We start from the raw sequence: 16,453 nt of genomic DNA, 5'->3' as shown, positions 1-16,453 counted from the left end.
AGAAATTAATTAATTTGCCCAAAGACAATAGTAGCAAGTATAATCTAGGTTCCAATATTCTGATTATAATTCTAGCCCTTTTTGTGATACTACACTAACTCATCCATAATAATGCCTCAGAAGAAAAGGCCATAGGGAGCCTTCCTGGACAATCTCCTCCACTTCACTATGTGAATGAATTTCAACAGTGATCTTCCAGGAAAAAAAAAAATTAATGACTTTTTCTTTACTTTTAAAAATATTGTAAAAACATAAACAAATTAAATATATTAAAATACAAATTACAAATAAAATTGGTGGAAAAATGATTTGACATCAATTTTTGAAATCTATAAAGATAATGTTGCTCTTTAAAAATGTGTATGCCAATATTGTTACTAAAAATATCACTTTGCCTTTAAAAGATTGCTAATTCCTGTTCTAATACTAAATGAATGTATAATAGAGCTATCTAAATACCTAACTAATCCTGTGATGATATTTTAATTTGACTAACAAAGTTTATGGTTTTTCTTGAGCTTCTTTTCTCTTTATTCCTATCCTGGGTCCTTTTCAGTTATAAATGCTAGAATTGCCTTAGGGAAAAATTTATTTAAAATACCATATTTCATATTTTTATATGATTTGCACATCATTTTGTGAACTATTAATTTAAACCTCCTGTGAAAATATGTTTGTGCATGTGTGTGTATACATGTATGTGAATAGGAAAAATAAGCACAAAGCTAAAATAATCCCCCAATGCTGAAAAGAAAAAAAAATATCAAGAGCAACATGGTTAAAATCCTAGTTTCTAAACTGGGCGACCCATGAACAACAAACCCAGGGCCCTATCATTCTGACAAGCTTTGCTTGCCCAGCTTAGCTCGAAGGAGCCAGCACACAGGTTGAAAGAGAAAGATTCTCTTAAGTGTCAATCCCTCCTGCTGGCTCAAGAGAACAAAGCAGGCCGGTAAAGTGAATCAGATAGCACACTGTGCATGCCCAAGAGTCAGAATAAAGCCCAGAGGTCTAATTTCAGCTTTACCAGCCTTGGTAGTGTCCCTTTAAGTTCACTAAGTCGGATATACCTGTAAGCAAGCAGTCTAATGTTTTTATGATCTCATTGCTGTGAAAGCATTTAATAATAAGCCTCAGAAGTTAGAAAGTAAGAAGTAAATCTATGATGTCTAATGCCAAGGTTGTGTTCAATGTGTTGAAAGTTGATTAGGTTTCCTTTTAACACTCCTTGAAACTGACATTTCAGTACAGGTTTATTTTTTTACCTCACAAAACTTTTTTTTTCCCCATATACTCGATTCAGGATGATATACTGCCAAAATGGTCAAATCATTCTAAGGTAACGAGTAAGAACTCAAAATACGTTTTCTGTTCCCCCAAGAAATGCTGAATTTTATGTGCCTGAAAGTCAGGGCAAGGACAAACTTTTAGATCTTCTTAATTTACATCATTCAGTTAATAACATTTTAAAGAAATAATTTAGTTATAGGTTCCTATAGATAGTAAAAGATAAAATATACTTAAAATACATGAATAGCCACTTACTTCCTGACTCCACAAATACCTTTCAAATTTAAAGCATTATTTCTGTCATATTTTAAAAATTTACAAAATAAAATAATATGTAATTTGCATGTTGTATGTTTCTAGTATCTGAGATTAAACAGGTATTTTACTGTGGTTATTCCTCTGTACACACGCATCCATACATATGTGTGCATATATATACACTTTCACAACAAGGGTTAGGGATGTAATTTTTTATGTAGGGAGGGATATAAATGAAGATGCAAAGACTAGTTAGCTAAAAGATTTGAACTGAAGCTTCCACAATACTCAATGTTTGCTCATTAAAATATAGCTTAATGGAGAGCCTTAATGCTACAATTTCTCACCATCAACAATACAACCATAACATTTTACATGCAGAAAAATGCAGAGTACCTGTAAAATAGCTGCTGGTTATACTTCCTCAAAAGGCATTTGTTGAAGTAACTATTGTACATATAGCTTAAATTTTAGTAGAAATATTATTATTAACAAAAATAATAATGATGTTTCACTGTGTATAGTTTGCAAAGCACTTTCTTCCTAATAACTTTGTGAATAAGTTATGGAAGTATTATTATGCCTATTTTACAAATGAAGTGAAGTTATTGGTCGATCATCATAGCCTGTGGATGTCTGACCTGGAATTTGAACTCAGAACATACAGATGTCACATTCATTCTTATTTCACTGAAACATGATGTCTTTTCCTAAATTCCTACTCATGCGATCATCAGATCATTGGATTGGATACCAGAAATAAATGAATAAAACAGGTAACTCAACCGTCAAATTTTATTGATGAATAAATATGTCTAGAAAAGCAAAGTACTTTGACTAGATAGTAAGTAGAAAATCAGAATTTATTCCCAATGCTTTGATTTTCAAATACATGGGTGTCCTTCATGTAATTTTTAGTATGTGAATTAAAATAGAGAATAAAAATCATAAATAATTCCTATGAATAAATAACAATTTGTGATATTTACCTAAGCCATTACATTGAAAATTGAAGACCCAACTCGCCAAACACGTATTTATTATTGTGACCCAGATTGACCATAACATAAATTTGAGCAATGGAGTTTTATGACAGTTTCTCTACTGGCAGATTCAAGGTTCCATTCACGGATATTTTGGAGTTTTCTGGCAAAGCTCTTCTTCAGATGGAATTAGTGCCATATTAGATAAAGTCCTTCCAATATAAACATTTATTCCTTTCATGTTGTCTTATGTTAAAGGCTTCTCTATTGAATATCTAGGTAACTCACTTCCTTAATCCTCTTATCATGGGATTTCCGAGTAGTTTTGTGATGTACCCTAAAACTGAAACTGCATTATAAAAAGGGTCGACACAATATTATGGTAATGGATGACTGTGGAAATACTGCAGCCAAAAACTCTCAAATAAAGTCACTATGAATTTTCAACCCTCTGCCAAAAGATTTGTAACTATTTTCTACACTTCAATAATAAAATCATGAAGCTCTTAAAAAAAACATATTTTAAGAAATCACTATCAAAAAAGGCACTTAAACAGTCATGTCATTCCAATTTATTAACAAAATGTTGTTGCCTATCTACATTCTGATTATGTATTTGAGAATTTGTTAATCTCTTTTCTCTTTTGACTATCAGAAGTTTTCCCAAACCATTAAAAGCTGAAGTCATAGGAAAAGAAAAAAAAATTAAGTGCTTATTCCCACATGATACATTTGGAAAGATATACTACTCAATGAGAGAAGAGAAGTAACATGTTTCCAGATAGAGTAGTTCATTTGTCATAATCAATAGATACACATTGTAAGTCAACTGGACTTCTCTCAATAAAATTTAAGTCTAACATTTAAATATCATCTTTGGATAAGGACTCATTAATTTCATAAATTTACATGCCATGTTACAAATGTCTTAATTTTCACTACATTCAGTATTTAATAATATTTACCAACTATAATGGCTTATGAGTTAATTGGCATTTATTCTTTTCATTTAAATTAGGTAGAGTTTTAGTTTGGGGTAAAAAGTAAACTATCTCCCAAGAATTGGTACTATATGTGTTTACTAATATATTAAGTATATTATCCAAACTATAATTGGAATAGAATTTCATTTCCATAATAAAATGTTTCTACAAGAAAATATCAGAACACTTATACAAATGAATTCTGTGGTCTCTTTTCCTGTTATTACTTCCAATATTATATAAAAACCTCACATAATATTAAAAATACTCCAGTTTAAAATTCAAATGATATTTTATTAGAACTTTGGGGAAAATTACTCTTATATGATCCTAAGGTTCAAAATTCCCTAGGAAATCAGCTATTTTACAAAAACCCCTGTGGATGTTTTTTCTTTTTTTTAAATAATATTCTATAATTTACATTAACATACTTTATAATAGCATTGTAAAAGCAAAAAATGAAGCTTTTGAGTTCTAAATTAAGAATCCCCCATCAGCATTTCTACTTACTTCAGATATTTTCTGATACAAAGCTTTTGTCCCTCCTTTCATGATATTATTCTGAAGCAGTAAAGCCAATAACCACTGCTTCATAATGCTAAGCACTCCAGTGGGAAACACAAACAGAGAGCGTAAACCAAAGTATTCATTTCATGAGGTTTTATTAAAAGGTTTCACCTCTAAATTGGGCTGTCATCCACAGTTGGGAAACTTTTTACCACAATTTATTTTAACTATGTAAAACATTAAAGGAATGAATTTCTCCAGCTTTTCATATAATGGGGCATGACCTCCCCTACTCACTACGAGCAATCTATGGTTCCTTTAATCAAATTGCCTGGAGAGTAAAAATATGCCATATGTTTTTCTACTTTCCCAAGTTCTCAGAAATGACCTTAACTTCGTTAACATGCTATAGATTTCCGGGTATATCAAGTAAGCTCTTTGGAGTTCTCACAGGGAAACTACCCTGAATGATTAAAAGATAATGTCTAGACAAGGACATTCAGTAATTTATATATCATTCATTTGTGATATAGCTCTATATAGCTTTTCAAGGAATCACATTAACTGCTTTTCCAGTTTCCTCAAATGTTGCTCTCAGTAGACAGTGTCATAGGTCATTACCAATGTTTCCCTTATGTAAGCAATTCCACTTTTCTATTAAAATACTAATTTCCATCCTATGACAGTATGTTTTGAAGTAGCATCTATATAATAAAAAGTCAAGTCGCTTTGAAATATTAAAGGAATGTATTTAAGTGAAGGGTTTTCAGACAGGTTGTTTTTTTCTGCATTCCTGATGACAGAAAGATTTTAGCCTAGAAAGTCAATAGTAAATTTTATTAAAGTCATTATTTTCCTGTTACAGGCCTCATACTTTAAATAAACTACAGCTGACAATGCTGTCTTACATATTGTCACACTGTAAAATGCCCCCTCTTTATTACCTCAGGGATAACTCATTTAGAACTTTGAAAGTGTTTTCACATTGGAGTTGCTCATTTTCAGAGCTGGCCTATAGCTGCATTTAAAGAATGTGTAGAATTTTTCTCTTTTTTAGCTAAACATTGTAGGGAAAAATATAAACTTGCCAACACAACATTTTTCAGATAAAGATGAATGCCCCTTCTACTTAGATTAAATATGTCTCAATCTTTCTATATTAGTATGGTATGACTACCCATTTTATTATTTTTCCCTTGGATAATACAGCAAGTATGAGTACAAAGTAAGCATACAATGTATTTTATTTCACTCTCATTTTCACTGACAAAAATTACATTATTTCCTATATAATCTTCTCTCCAACATCATTTTATATAACATCATCTAAATCATAAGATTGTGCAGAAGTTACGAAGAGAATAATGATACAGAAAGCATTCTTATAAAGAACAATGACCATATATTTATTTCTAAAAACTATTCCATCAGTCAAGGGATGCTAAGGAATTGCAACTTGATATGTTTCCATTTCAAAACTCTACCAATAGCATGTCTAGTCTTATTTTTCAATTTACAGAATCATAGATTTTCCAAGTTGAAAGGGATTAAAGGCCATCTTGTTCAACCTATACCTAAAATATATACCTGCTATAACCTTCCCAATGTGTGGTCATCTAGACTTTTTTTCTATATTTTCCTTCAGTGGAGGCAAATCCTCCACCTTCCAAGGCAATCTATCCTCTTTCATATAAATACTCCTTATAAGGAAGTTTTTTGGTTTTGTTTCCTGAATCCTTGTCCTAAACATAAAACATAGTTTTTTTGTTTGTTTGTTTGTTTTTAATACAACTTTCACCAAAATAGTCCTAGCCCTGCCAGCTAAGGAAAGATCTATTTCTATTTGCTATTATTATTAATATTGGGGATATATTTGTATAAATGTGCCATTTGTATAAAACTCTAAGTTTTTCAAGCCCCTTTACAAACATTCTCTCAGGGTGCCATAGCCTTGTGAGTATTGGGAGCATTATTATCCTTAATTTACAGCTAAGAAAATTGCATCAGATGGAGGTTAAGTGATTTGGGCAGGGTTATACAATTAGTAAGTGTTTAAATATTGGTTTGAACTCAGCCAAATAGAGGAGTTACTTTAGATAAGGTCTGATCACTGGAACTGTTTTTCATCTTCCTAGTAATATACTCTATCTCTCCATTCAACTAAATCTGTTTGAGCTGCCATTTTAACATTATATTGAAATATCTGATCTTTTGGCTTATTATCACTCCTACCTACTAAACTCTTTTAGATGAAATACAGTTTGTTTGTTTTTTTATATATCTTGCACTTTTTGAAGTCAAATGTAAGACATTATATTTTTCACTAATAAATGTTACCTTATTAGATTTGGCCCAGTGTTCTAAACTGTAAGGATTTTCTTTCGACTGAATTCACATCTGTTGCCCAATGTTACTAGTTCTGCCCATCTTTATATCAGGTGGTAAACTAGTAGCTAAGTTTCTCTACTTTTCTCCAAGTCTCTGACATAAAATGATCAAACCATCACTGAATAGTCTTTGAATTAAGCTAAGCAACCATGTCTAAAGTTTTAGTATAATTTAGGCCAGGTGATGTCAGACTTTTCAGTCTGTCGCTTGTTTTTTGTTTTATATTTTTTTAATTACAGCTCACAAGCTAAGGATTTTTTATAAATATTTTAGAATCATTTTATTATGTTTAAAAACATAAAAACTGATTCTTAACTGGAGCTATAAAACATTTAAAAATAGAAACAAAGAAAACAAATAATGGAACATATTTGGCCCATTGGCTATAGTTTTTAAATTCTGATCTAGCTCTTCATCATTTCCCCAGCAATAAAAAGAGACAAAAAAGAGACATATATTTTGGTTGTTTCTAGGTAAATTATATCTACAGCTTTTTATTCCATTAATGTCTGAGGGAGACCTATCAATCCTTTTCTCATAATGTCCAGTGAGAGAGCATGAAGTAAGGGGAAATCCTTTTTCCTTGAGGTCCTATAACTTTCTGATAAATAAAACTTGCGTTATTGGTCTTATTTTATTTCATTCACTTTCTAGATCGAGGAGTGGTCTCAGATTTGATCAGGACAGGAATCAAAATCCAGGATAGGTTTTGCCACCATCCAGCATGAATGAACCAAGAAACAAAGGGTGCCCTAGCCAAGTAGAATGATTCATACATAAGTTGGGCCACATTGAGCACTGGAGTGGTGAGACCAATATTCGTAAAAGACAAACTAAGTTTTAGCCCAGTCATAGTGTAGGGAAGTGTGTGTCTAAGTGGAATTAGGAGAAAAGTTAGTCTATTATTCTTGCCATACTTTGAAGTATTTATTCCATTATAAAAGCCAATTGATGTTGTCATTATTAAAACTGGGATACTAGGCACTGACCCCTAACAATGAGGGAATATATCCAGATGGGGCTTGACCTAATAACATTAGAAAAAACAAGTACTTTAATCTCTCAGTACACCCATATTACTAAAGGGAATTGAAATCATCCTCATGTTTAGAGGGGGAGGCATGAGCATTATTTTTCATGCAAGGAGGATCATAAAGAGTGAAACATGACTGAAGGAAATGACAATAATAACAATAGCAATATTTATCCTCTACAGCAACAACCACCACAATAAACAATTACAACTATAATCACAACTATAACAACAGAGAATTTTGTGTTTTATATAGAAAAAGACATCTCAAAATTTTTGTCCAGTTGTGTATTCTTGTGTGCTGAGGAAATCGGGGAAGACCTTTCATCTATGACCATTGATTTGTCACCATAGCATGAAGAAATTATTTCTATTCCTTCACAAAGACTGACATATGTTTTGGGATTGAGATAAAAGAACCAGCTTTTCCATGAGCAATAAATTTCACTTATTTTTTCTTTTGAAGATATTTATTGGATTGAATCTATTATGTGAATGTTCATTAAGAGTAGTGGAGAGCTTCTATTCAAACAAGGAAGGGTGAAGTACATACACCAATATCCCTAGATCCATAGCAATTTTTAAGCATTGTCTTTTTAGTTTCTAGCCTGAGAATGAAGGGTTAAGTCCCGATTGACCCTAGGTCCTAAATCTCTATGGAGAGAGACTCCCATGTGTATACCATAGTACTCTATCTAGTACAGATTTTCTTCTGAGACAGGAAAACGATTCTGTCTTTGCTTTTCTTTATTTTTTTCATAACTTGAGAAAGGCCATTTAAGCCCTGTCAGGCACTTGTTGAGGATGAAAAGCAAGAAGTAACTGTAGTAAATTTTTTGAAATGTTCTTTGATGAAACCACAAAACTTTATATCAAAAAATAACTGATAACATATGTGGCACTATAGAATAGAGTTGTCAAAAACTCAGCCCTTGATAATTCTAAGTACTTCCTAAATAATATTAAAGTGAAATTGGTAATTATTTCATAAAATAAATAAAAATAAAATAATAATACAGATAGTGCAATCTTTTAAAACAATATTCATTGTTTGGTGATCCTCTCATTTCTTTTTGAGCTTGAAAACATTTTTATGGAAGATTTAGAAATAATGAATATTCCAGTCTATTGTATGAAACTGAGGACCAAGTGAATGGACAATGTGCTTCTCAGGAGATCCCAATGGTATGATATAGATTGGATTTGTTGACAATTTTCAAATGCACCTCTGCCTATATTCAGAAGACAATAAATTCTTCAAAGATAGGAGAAAGTGTAGGGGGGATATGCTAGGTTGGCTGAGATAACTTCCATATAGAGAACAACTAAGTGGCACAGTGCCAAATGTAGAGTCAGGAAGACTCATTTTCATGAGTCTAAATTTGGCCATAGACACTAGCTTTGTGATCCTGGGCAAACCCCATTTGCCTTAGTCTTCTCATCTGTAAAATGAGCTGGAGAAGAAAATGGTGAAACTACTCCTGTATCTTTACCAAGAAAACCTCAAATGGGATCACAAAGCATTAAAAATGATTGGACCAAAGGATTTTGGGAAGTTGATTCCAGAAGAATCTTGATGTCCTTTAAGTGAAGTGCTCTTTAAATGAAGAGATGGTGGAGAATGTTTAAATGTTATTTAACTGATTTTAGTTTGCTAAACACCTAGTTAGGAGATGGCTTCCTTAACTCTAATTTATAAGAAATCAAGCCATTCTCCAATTGATAAATGGTCAAAGGATATGAATAGACAATTCTCAGATGAAAAAATTAAAACTATGTATAGACATATGAAATATGCTCCAAATCATTATTAATCAGAGAAATGCAAATTAAGACAACTCTGAGATATCACGACACACCTGTCAGATTGGCTAGAGTGACAGGGAAAGATAATGCGGAATGTTGGAAGGGATGTGGGAAAACAGGAACACTGATATAATGTTGGTGGAATTGTGAACACATCCAGCCATTCTGGAGAGCAATTTGGAACTATGCTCAAAAAGTTATCAAACTGTGCATACCCTTTGATCCAGCAGTGTTTCTACTGGGCTTATACCCCAAAGAGATACTAAAGAAGGGAAAGGGACCTGTATGTGCCAAAATGTTTGTGGCAGGCCTGTTTGTAGTGGCTAGAAGCTGGAAAATGAATGGATGCCCATCAATTGGAGAATGGTTGAGTAAATTGTGGTATATGAAGGTTATGGAATATTATTGTTCTGTAAGAAATGACCAGCAGAATGAATACAGAGAGGCTTGAAGAGACTTACATGAACTGATGCTGAGTGAAATGAGCAGAACCAGGAGATCATTATATACCTCAACAACGATACTGTTTGAGGATGTATTCTGATGGAAGTGGATCTCTTCGATAAAGAGAGCTAATTAAGTTTCAATTGATCAAGGATGGACAGAATCAGCTACACCCAAAGAAAGAACACTGGGAAATGAATATAAACTAGTTGTATTTTTCTTTTTCTTCCCAGATTACTTATATTTTCTGAATCCAATTCTCCCTGTACAACAAGAGAACTGTTCAGTTCTGCACACTTGTATCTAGGATATACTGTAACTTATTTAACATGTTAAGGACTTCTTGCCATCTTGGGGAGGGGGTGGAGGAAGGGAGGGGAAAAATCAGAACAGAAGTGAGTGTAAGGGATAATGCTGTAAAAAATTACCCTGGCATGGGTTCTGTCAATAAAAAGTTATAAAAGAAAGAATAAAATTCATTTATATGTAAATGAATTTTATTCTTAAGAAAGTTGCATAACATAATAAAATAAAAATATCTTTTATTATAAATTCCTTATTAAAAAAAAAGGAGATGGCTTCCCCTGCACCTCATCAAATAAGTAGTTGAAAGTATCTGATCTTCAAAAAGAATCAGCTTGTGCCATCTTTTTTGTTCCATTCAGATCTGAAGGAATTCTGATTCCTTCACACCATCCAGTGGGAGATCATTCAGTAAGGGGAAAGACTTAAAACTACCTTTCCCTTGTAAAGCCCCATTTTTCTTCTCCTCCCCCTAAGAAACAGGACCTTGGCCATTTTGATTATTTCAATTCTAGATTCCAGGAGGGGAATCTTACACTTGCTTGGAGGAGTGATAGCTAAGAACTCGGGAGTCAAAAGCGTTACTGCCAGGCCAGAATAGATGTACTAGGGAGCAAGGAGTGGTCTTCTGTCATAATCTATCAGTAGAAGATTTGACTGGGCAACCTTTCAAATCTGAACAAGGACTTTTTAAGACAAATATTTTGTTAGAACTGAGAAAAAATGAGTCTTATCTCTAGAGACTAAGATGCTATTAGGAGTATTAAAGGAAATGTTTCTTCTAGATAAAATTTTAAATGAATATCATTATGTAATATATCTACATCTCTATATGTTTATATGGATTACATGCTTTCAAGATTATGTTACACAAAATGATATCTAACATATACATATATATGTTAACTTCAAAACTAGTTATAGTTTTGAGGAACATAACCCTGTTTATATAATAGATTGATATTATGTCACTTTATATCATGTTATAGGAATACAAAAGCTTATACAAAACTTCACTTCAAAACATATAATCATAATTATATAACTTACGCCTTTAATACACCAAAGACATAATATCTCCCAATTATGTTTATATCACTTCATTTTCTGAAGAGGGAAAGGGTTTATAGCTTAATTCAGTTGCTAGAGAGGTCAGACCCAGTTTCCAGTCCAAAATCACTTTGGACTTGGGTCTCAGATACTCTGGCCATATATCAAGTTTGCTAGTTACACCCATCCCATTTGGAATCCTGAATCCAAGTTAGGGTCATGACTCGAGTTTCCGGTCTGGTGGAGATCATTGGAAATACCTAGAAATTAAAAATGAAAAACTACATAGAATAGAGATCTCAGGCTTATTTCTTATGGTCAGGATAAAAGACAAGAAGAGAAGAGGGGAAAAAAGTTGTTTTTCTTTCATCAATTCAGTTCATGTCACCTGTGTCTTGGTAAAATGTGGATTCAGTTGGAAGGAGCATCACACACACACACACACACACACACACACTCTCTCTCTCTCTCACTCACTCATACAAAATAAAATAACAGGCTCAATCTCCTAGTTTTAAAGATGAAAGCAACCATTTGATAGTGCAATGTTCGGCAATTTAGACATATTACAAAGGCCATCAGGGTATTTCTGTTTTAGAAAGATTGGACTTACCCAAATAAGCCAAGGTAATAGTATCTGTATCTCTAGAAATAGATCTATCTATCTCTGAGTACAGACATAGTCATGATTAATCATTGTGTTGATCAGAGTTTTAAGTCTTTCAAAGAGGTGTTAGTTTTTAGAATAATGTTGTTATTATATATTGTTTCCTGGTTCTGCTTTCATCATTCTGCATCAGTTCATAAAGAATTCCTAGTTTTCATAGAAAGTATCCTTTTCATAATTTATTTTTGGTATAATATTCTATTATATTCATGTAGCTTGATCAGTTCTTGATAATGCTAGGGGTAGTATTTTTGATAATGACTTTCTTTTATAATTGCTTGTTTTTCCTTTAAATAACACATTATAATAGTTTATCTAAAATTAATCAATTAACAAGCATTTATTAAGTGTCTACTCTGTTCCAGGCAGTGTTACATGATAAGATAAAGATAATAATGAAATAACTTCTGATCTCAAGGAGTTAAATTCCATAATGGGAATATATGCATGTGTGACACATGACATAATGTCCATAAATATATTTGGTATATTCACATAGATAAACATATATACATACTCAGCTACAGCTATATATGTATATGTGTGTATGTATAAATATGTATATGTATGTATAGAAATATAAAATAAGTACAAATTAGTTTAGAACTAGAGATCATTTTAGCAGCTGGACTTGTTGGGGTACAATCAAAAAATTTATTTTTTAAGAGATGGTCATTGAGCTGAATTTTAAAGGCATGTAGAAATTCCAAAATGTGGATGCAAGAAGAGACTGCATGGAAGTCAGCATGGGCAAAGACACAGAGGCAGGAAATGAAATGTTACATTACAGGAAAAGCAGATAGACAAGTTTGGCTGGATCACCGAGTAGATAAAAAGGAGTAATGTATAACAAGGCTGTAAATGTCAGATAGAAGTACTGAAGGGCTTGAAATATTAGGCGGAAGAATTTATATTTGATTTCAGATATAATAGGAAGCCACTTTGAAGTTTCACAAGGATGGAAATGATAAGGCTAGAACTGTCCTTTGTTAGGTCGGTCAATATGGATTTGGAAAACAAGAGATTTGAGTTAAGCTAATAATGAGGTGATTATACAGTATCAGAAAAGATGATAGTGTAAGAGAAAGCAGTTTAACTCATCTTTCTTCCACAACAAATAATTTTAAAAATCGAGGAAGAGCTTTAAACCAAGTTGTTAAAAGGAAGTCAGAAATAAAACCATAGAAGATCATTTTTCCAGGCTTGGTTGGGAAAGAGTACAGGTAGGACAAGAATCTTAAAGCATTTTGATTAAGGCTGGGAAAAGCAGCTGTATTCCAGGAAGTGAGAAAACCAAGAAAAGTCAATAGTTGTGTTGCTCTGAGCCCAGAGTAGAGCCATAGAATAACAGGGTGAGAGCTACAAGTGTTTACCAGTGAAGAGAGTTTCCCTGAATCTATATATTAATTTCCTGAATCCTACAGATCTTTCCAACTAGATGGCAGGACAGTTGTTTGCCTTCATACTCAAAGAGCACCATGACATCAAGGAAATGATGTCATGACATGCAAGTGAATTTGATTTAAGTGAAGGAGGGCTGTGTAAAGTAACCAGCCTCACTTTCTCATCCAGAGCCATTTGGGTCCATTGGCAAGATATATGTCAGGATGAAAATAGATGGGATGGATGCAGTGGGAATCCTTGGCCTTTTTAAGCCAAGGTCTTTAACAAGTCTTAGTTTGATTGAGACACTCTCCCAATTAGTGATTAAGGTTAAGTAAGAACTGAGATAGACAATGGTCTCTTTTTCCATGCAGTTAAAAAAAAAATCTACGTGGGAGGAAAAGACAGAACAGAAACAATTGTTTTTTAAGTTCATTCTGAGCCAACCTCCAGGAAAGGGTATGATATGGACAGAGGGAAGGGAACAGAAAAAGAAAGAAAAAAAAGAAAAGAAAAGGAGCTATTTTGCCCAACTAGCCAGTTCCAATTGGTTCTCCAATGGGGTGGCTTCTTATTCCTACTTATTGAGGAGTTCTTCATTCTCAAAAAGGACCATAACATCAGTGGACTGATCCCATATCATGCAAATGGATTGGATTTAAGTGATAGAGGGCTATGAAAAGTCACCAGCCTTACTTTTTCCAGAGGGGAAAAATAGATTAGCAAAACTGGTCATGGCCCTGAATGCAGTAGGATAGTAGGGATCTGCCCATTAGACTACCAACCAGGGCAAGCCTGTAATTATGTTGACTTCAAAAGAACAAGGAGCTTAACAAAGTTTAAATCTAGATTTATTGCTTAGGTCATAATGAAAGCTGATAGATCCCTAGTCTTAGAAGACACTATCTTTGGAGGACATAGCCTTCAAGATGGAGAATAGTAATAGAATTCCAGATTCTACAGATCAGGAACAAACGAGGGTCCTAAATTTTCTCTATAACTATTTGGAGCTTTGTCCTAATGTATAGTACAAATTCAAGAAGAAAGTATAGATGAAAGAAATCAAACAAAATACAATAAAAAGACATATTTTTCTCGGATTCTTGGTTTGGAACTGAAATTTCAATGATCAGCTTATAATCTCTGAGTATTGGCTGGGGTCCCAGGATGTTAAATAATTTGTCTATGATCACATAGCTAGTATGTCTCACAGGCAGTTTTCAACTAAAATTTGCATGTCTCTGAAGATAGCTCTCTATATAATAGATAAAGACACTGTAACTAAGACTAAAATAATTTCAATCTTATTAAATGTTGCACCAAAAGGTCAAGAAAGACTATGAAAAGGAATATGATATAGATAGATGTCGAAGTCAATATAAATCAATTAAGGGTGATGTTAACCATAAGTAAAAAGTAGATTACAAATGTACAATTACATAATCATTTATTTAAATTGTGTCAGCTTGCATGTTTGTTTTTTATTAAAAAATTTTTTTATATCTTGTCCTTTTGTTTATCTGAACATTGTCAATATAGATGTCAATGGAAGTTTAAAAAAAATTCAATTGAAAAATATAGATAATCTTTGTTTGGCTTTCCTGTGTTAAAACAAAACAAAAAAACAGGAAACCAAAATCCACAAAACATACTTCTGATTTCGTCACAGTACCCAAAATAACTTTTCGATTTTCTTTCCTTTCCTTCTTCCCATCTTATAGTCCCTGCTAGGCAACAATCACTGAAGTTTCTTATGCCTCATGGTGCTAACCTAGATTGTATCAATATGCTCCATTTGTTATGTGTGTGTTAGTGTTTACTTAAAAGTGCTTAAATCACCTTCTCTTATCAATGGAAAACTTTCAAGATATTTAAAAGCATGCCTTTAAACCTTTTGGCAGCAATAAAGCAAAAATGGCAGGTGGCTTCATGAAAGAGGTAGGATACATTTAAAGCATCTCACTCAGAGGAAAAATCTAACATTGCTTATAGACCATTTAGACACTATCTGAAAGTATGAATGTGTTTGGGAGTGATTTGGTATTCTTTCCATTTACTGAATGAGAACATTAGAGCTTAACCGAGTCATGTTTGTTTTTCTTGAGTAAGGTAGAAACAATACATTAAAAACCATTCTAGCAATAAAAATAAGAGAGTTTAACAATAGAAAATAACAAAGGAAATTCACTTCATTGAGGAAAAATTCTAAAAATAGGTTTATGATTTTCTTTCTATATGGCATTTCTTTAAGGATCATAAGGGAGAGAACATGAGGACTTTTGATCTCAACTTATATTTCCACTGGTGATATCTAATCGCAAAAATTAAAATTATAAAAAAGTTATCTATTTAATATGGCTAGAGCAATGTTTTATTTTATTTTTGAATATATAAACAACATCTTTTAAAAATTAAGATAGGTTCTCCTTATGTCTCCCAGGTTGAAAATTTAGGTCTCACAGGCCAATTTCACTGGCCAGTTGATTTTCAACCTGAATCAGGTAATCCATATTTGGGGAGCCTAGTTCCTACTGTCCCCACAAACTTATGGGTTCACCATATTGGTACTGGACTTAGTGTGCATGCTTGATCAGCTCTAGGATTATTATAACTCAGTACTAGTGAGCTCAAAACGTTCCCCAGCTTCAGCCTTCAAAATAGTTGGGATTATAGGCATGTCACTATAGTGGGCCACTGTGTTTATCCATAGTATTTTAAGTATTCTGGCTAAAGCATTCAGCTGAGATCTTGTGACATTCAAAAGAGGGTAAAAAATAAACTAAGATTTCTATTTTGAGACTTACTGGACTTTAACAGAGGTTGCAGAGGATCAAAGGAAAGCTTTATTTTCAGAAATGCTGAACAAATGATTTTTGGATACCTTCCTTCATTATTATATTTATGACCAGGGTAGCTAGGCCATGATGTTCTGAAATTTTTGTGGATATGTTTAGTATTTTGCTTTTACCCAGTTATATGTGAAAATATTTTAATATTAATTTTTTAAAAATTTTGCGTTACATATTTTCTCCCTTCTTTCCTTACCTCCTCCCTCTGAGATGGTTAAGAAATTTGATAGAGGTTTCACATGTCCAATCATGGAAAACATATTTCCATATTAGTCCCATTATAAAAGAAAACAGAAAAAATGAAAAAAAAAAGAAAGTGAAAAATAATAGGGTTTAATCTGTGTTCAGAATCAATCAGTTCTTTCTCTGGATGTGGTTAGCATTTTTCATCATCTGTGCTCTGGAAATATCTTGGATCATTGTATTGATGATGTATTTACAATCGATCATAATAAAGTATTACTATTACTATGTATAATGTTTTCTTAACTCAGATCATTTTACTTTGT

Source organism: Antechinus flavipes, chromosome 5 (genome assembly GCF_016432865.1).
Source record: "Antechinus flavipes isolate AdamAnt ecotype Samford, QLD, Australia chromosome 5, AdamAnt_v2, whole genome shotgun sequence".
Lineage (NCBI taxonomy): Eukaryota > Metazoa > Chordata > Mammalia > Dasyuromorphia > Dasyuridae > Antechinus > Antechinus flavipes.
The sequence above is the reverse complement of the archived record's forward strand: the minus strand, read 5'-3'. Positions refer to the sequence as shown.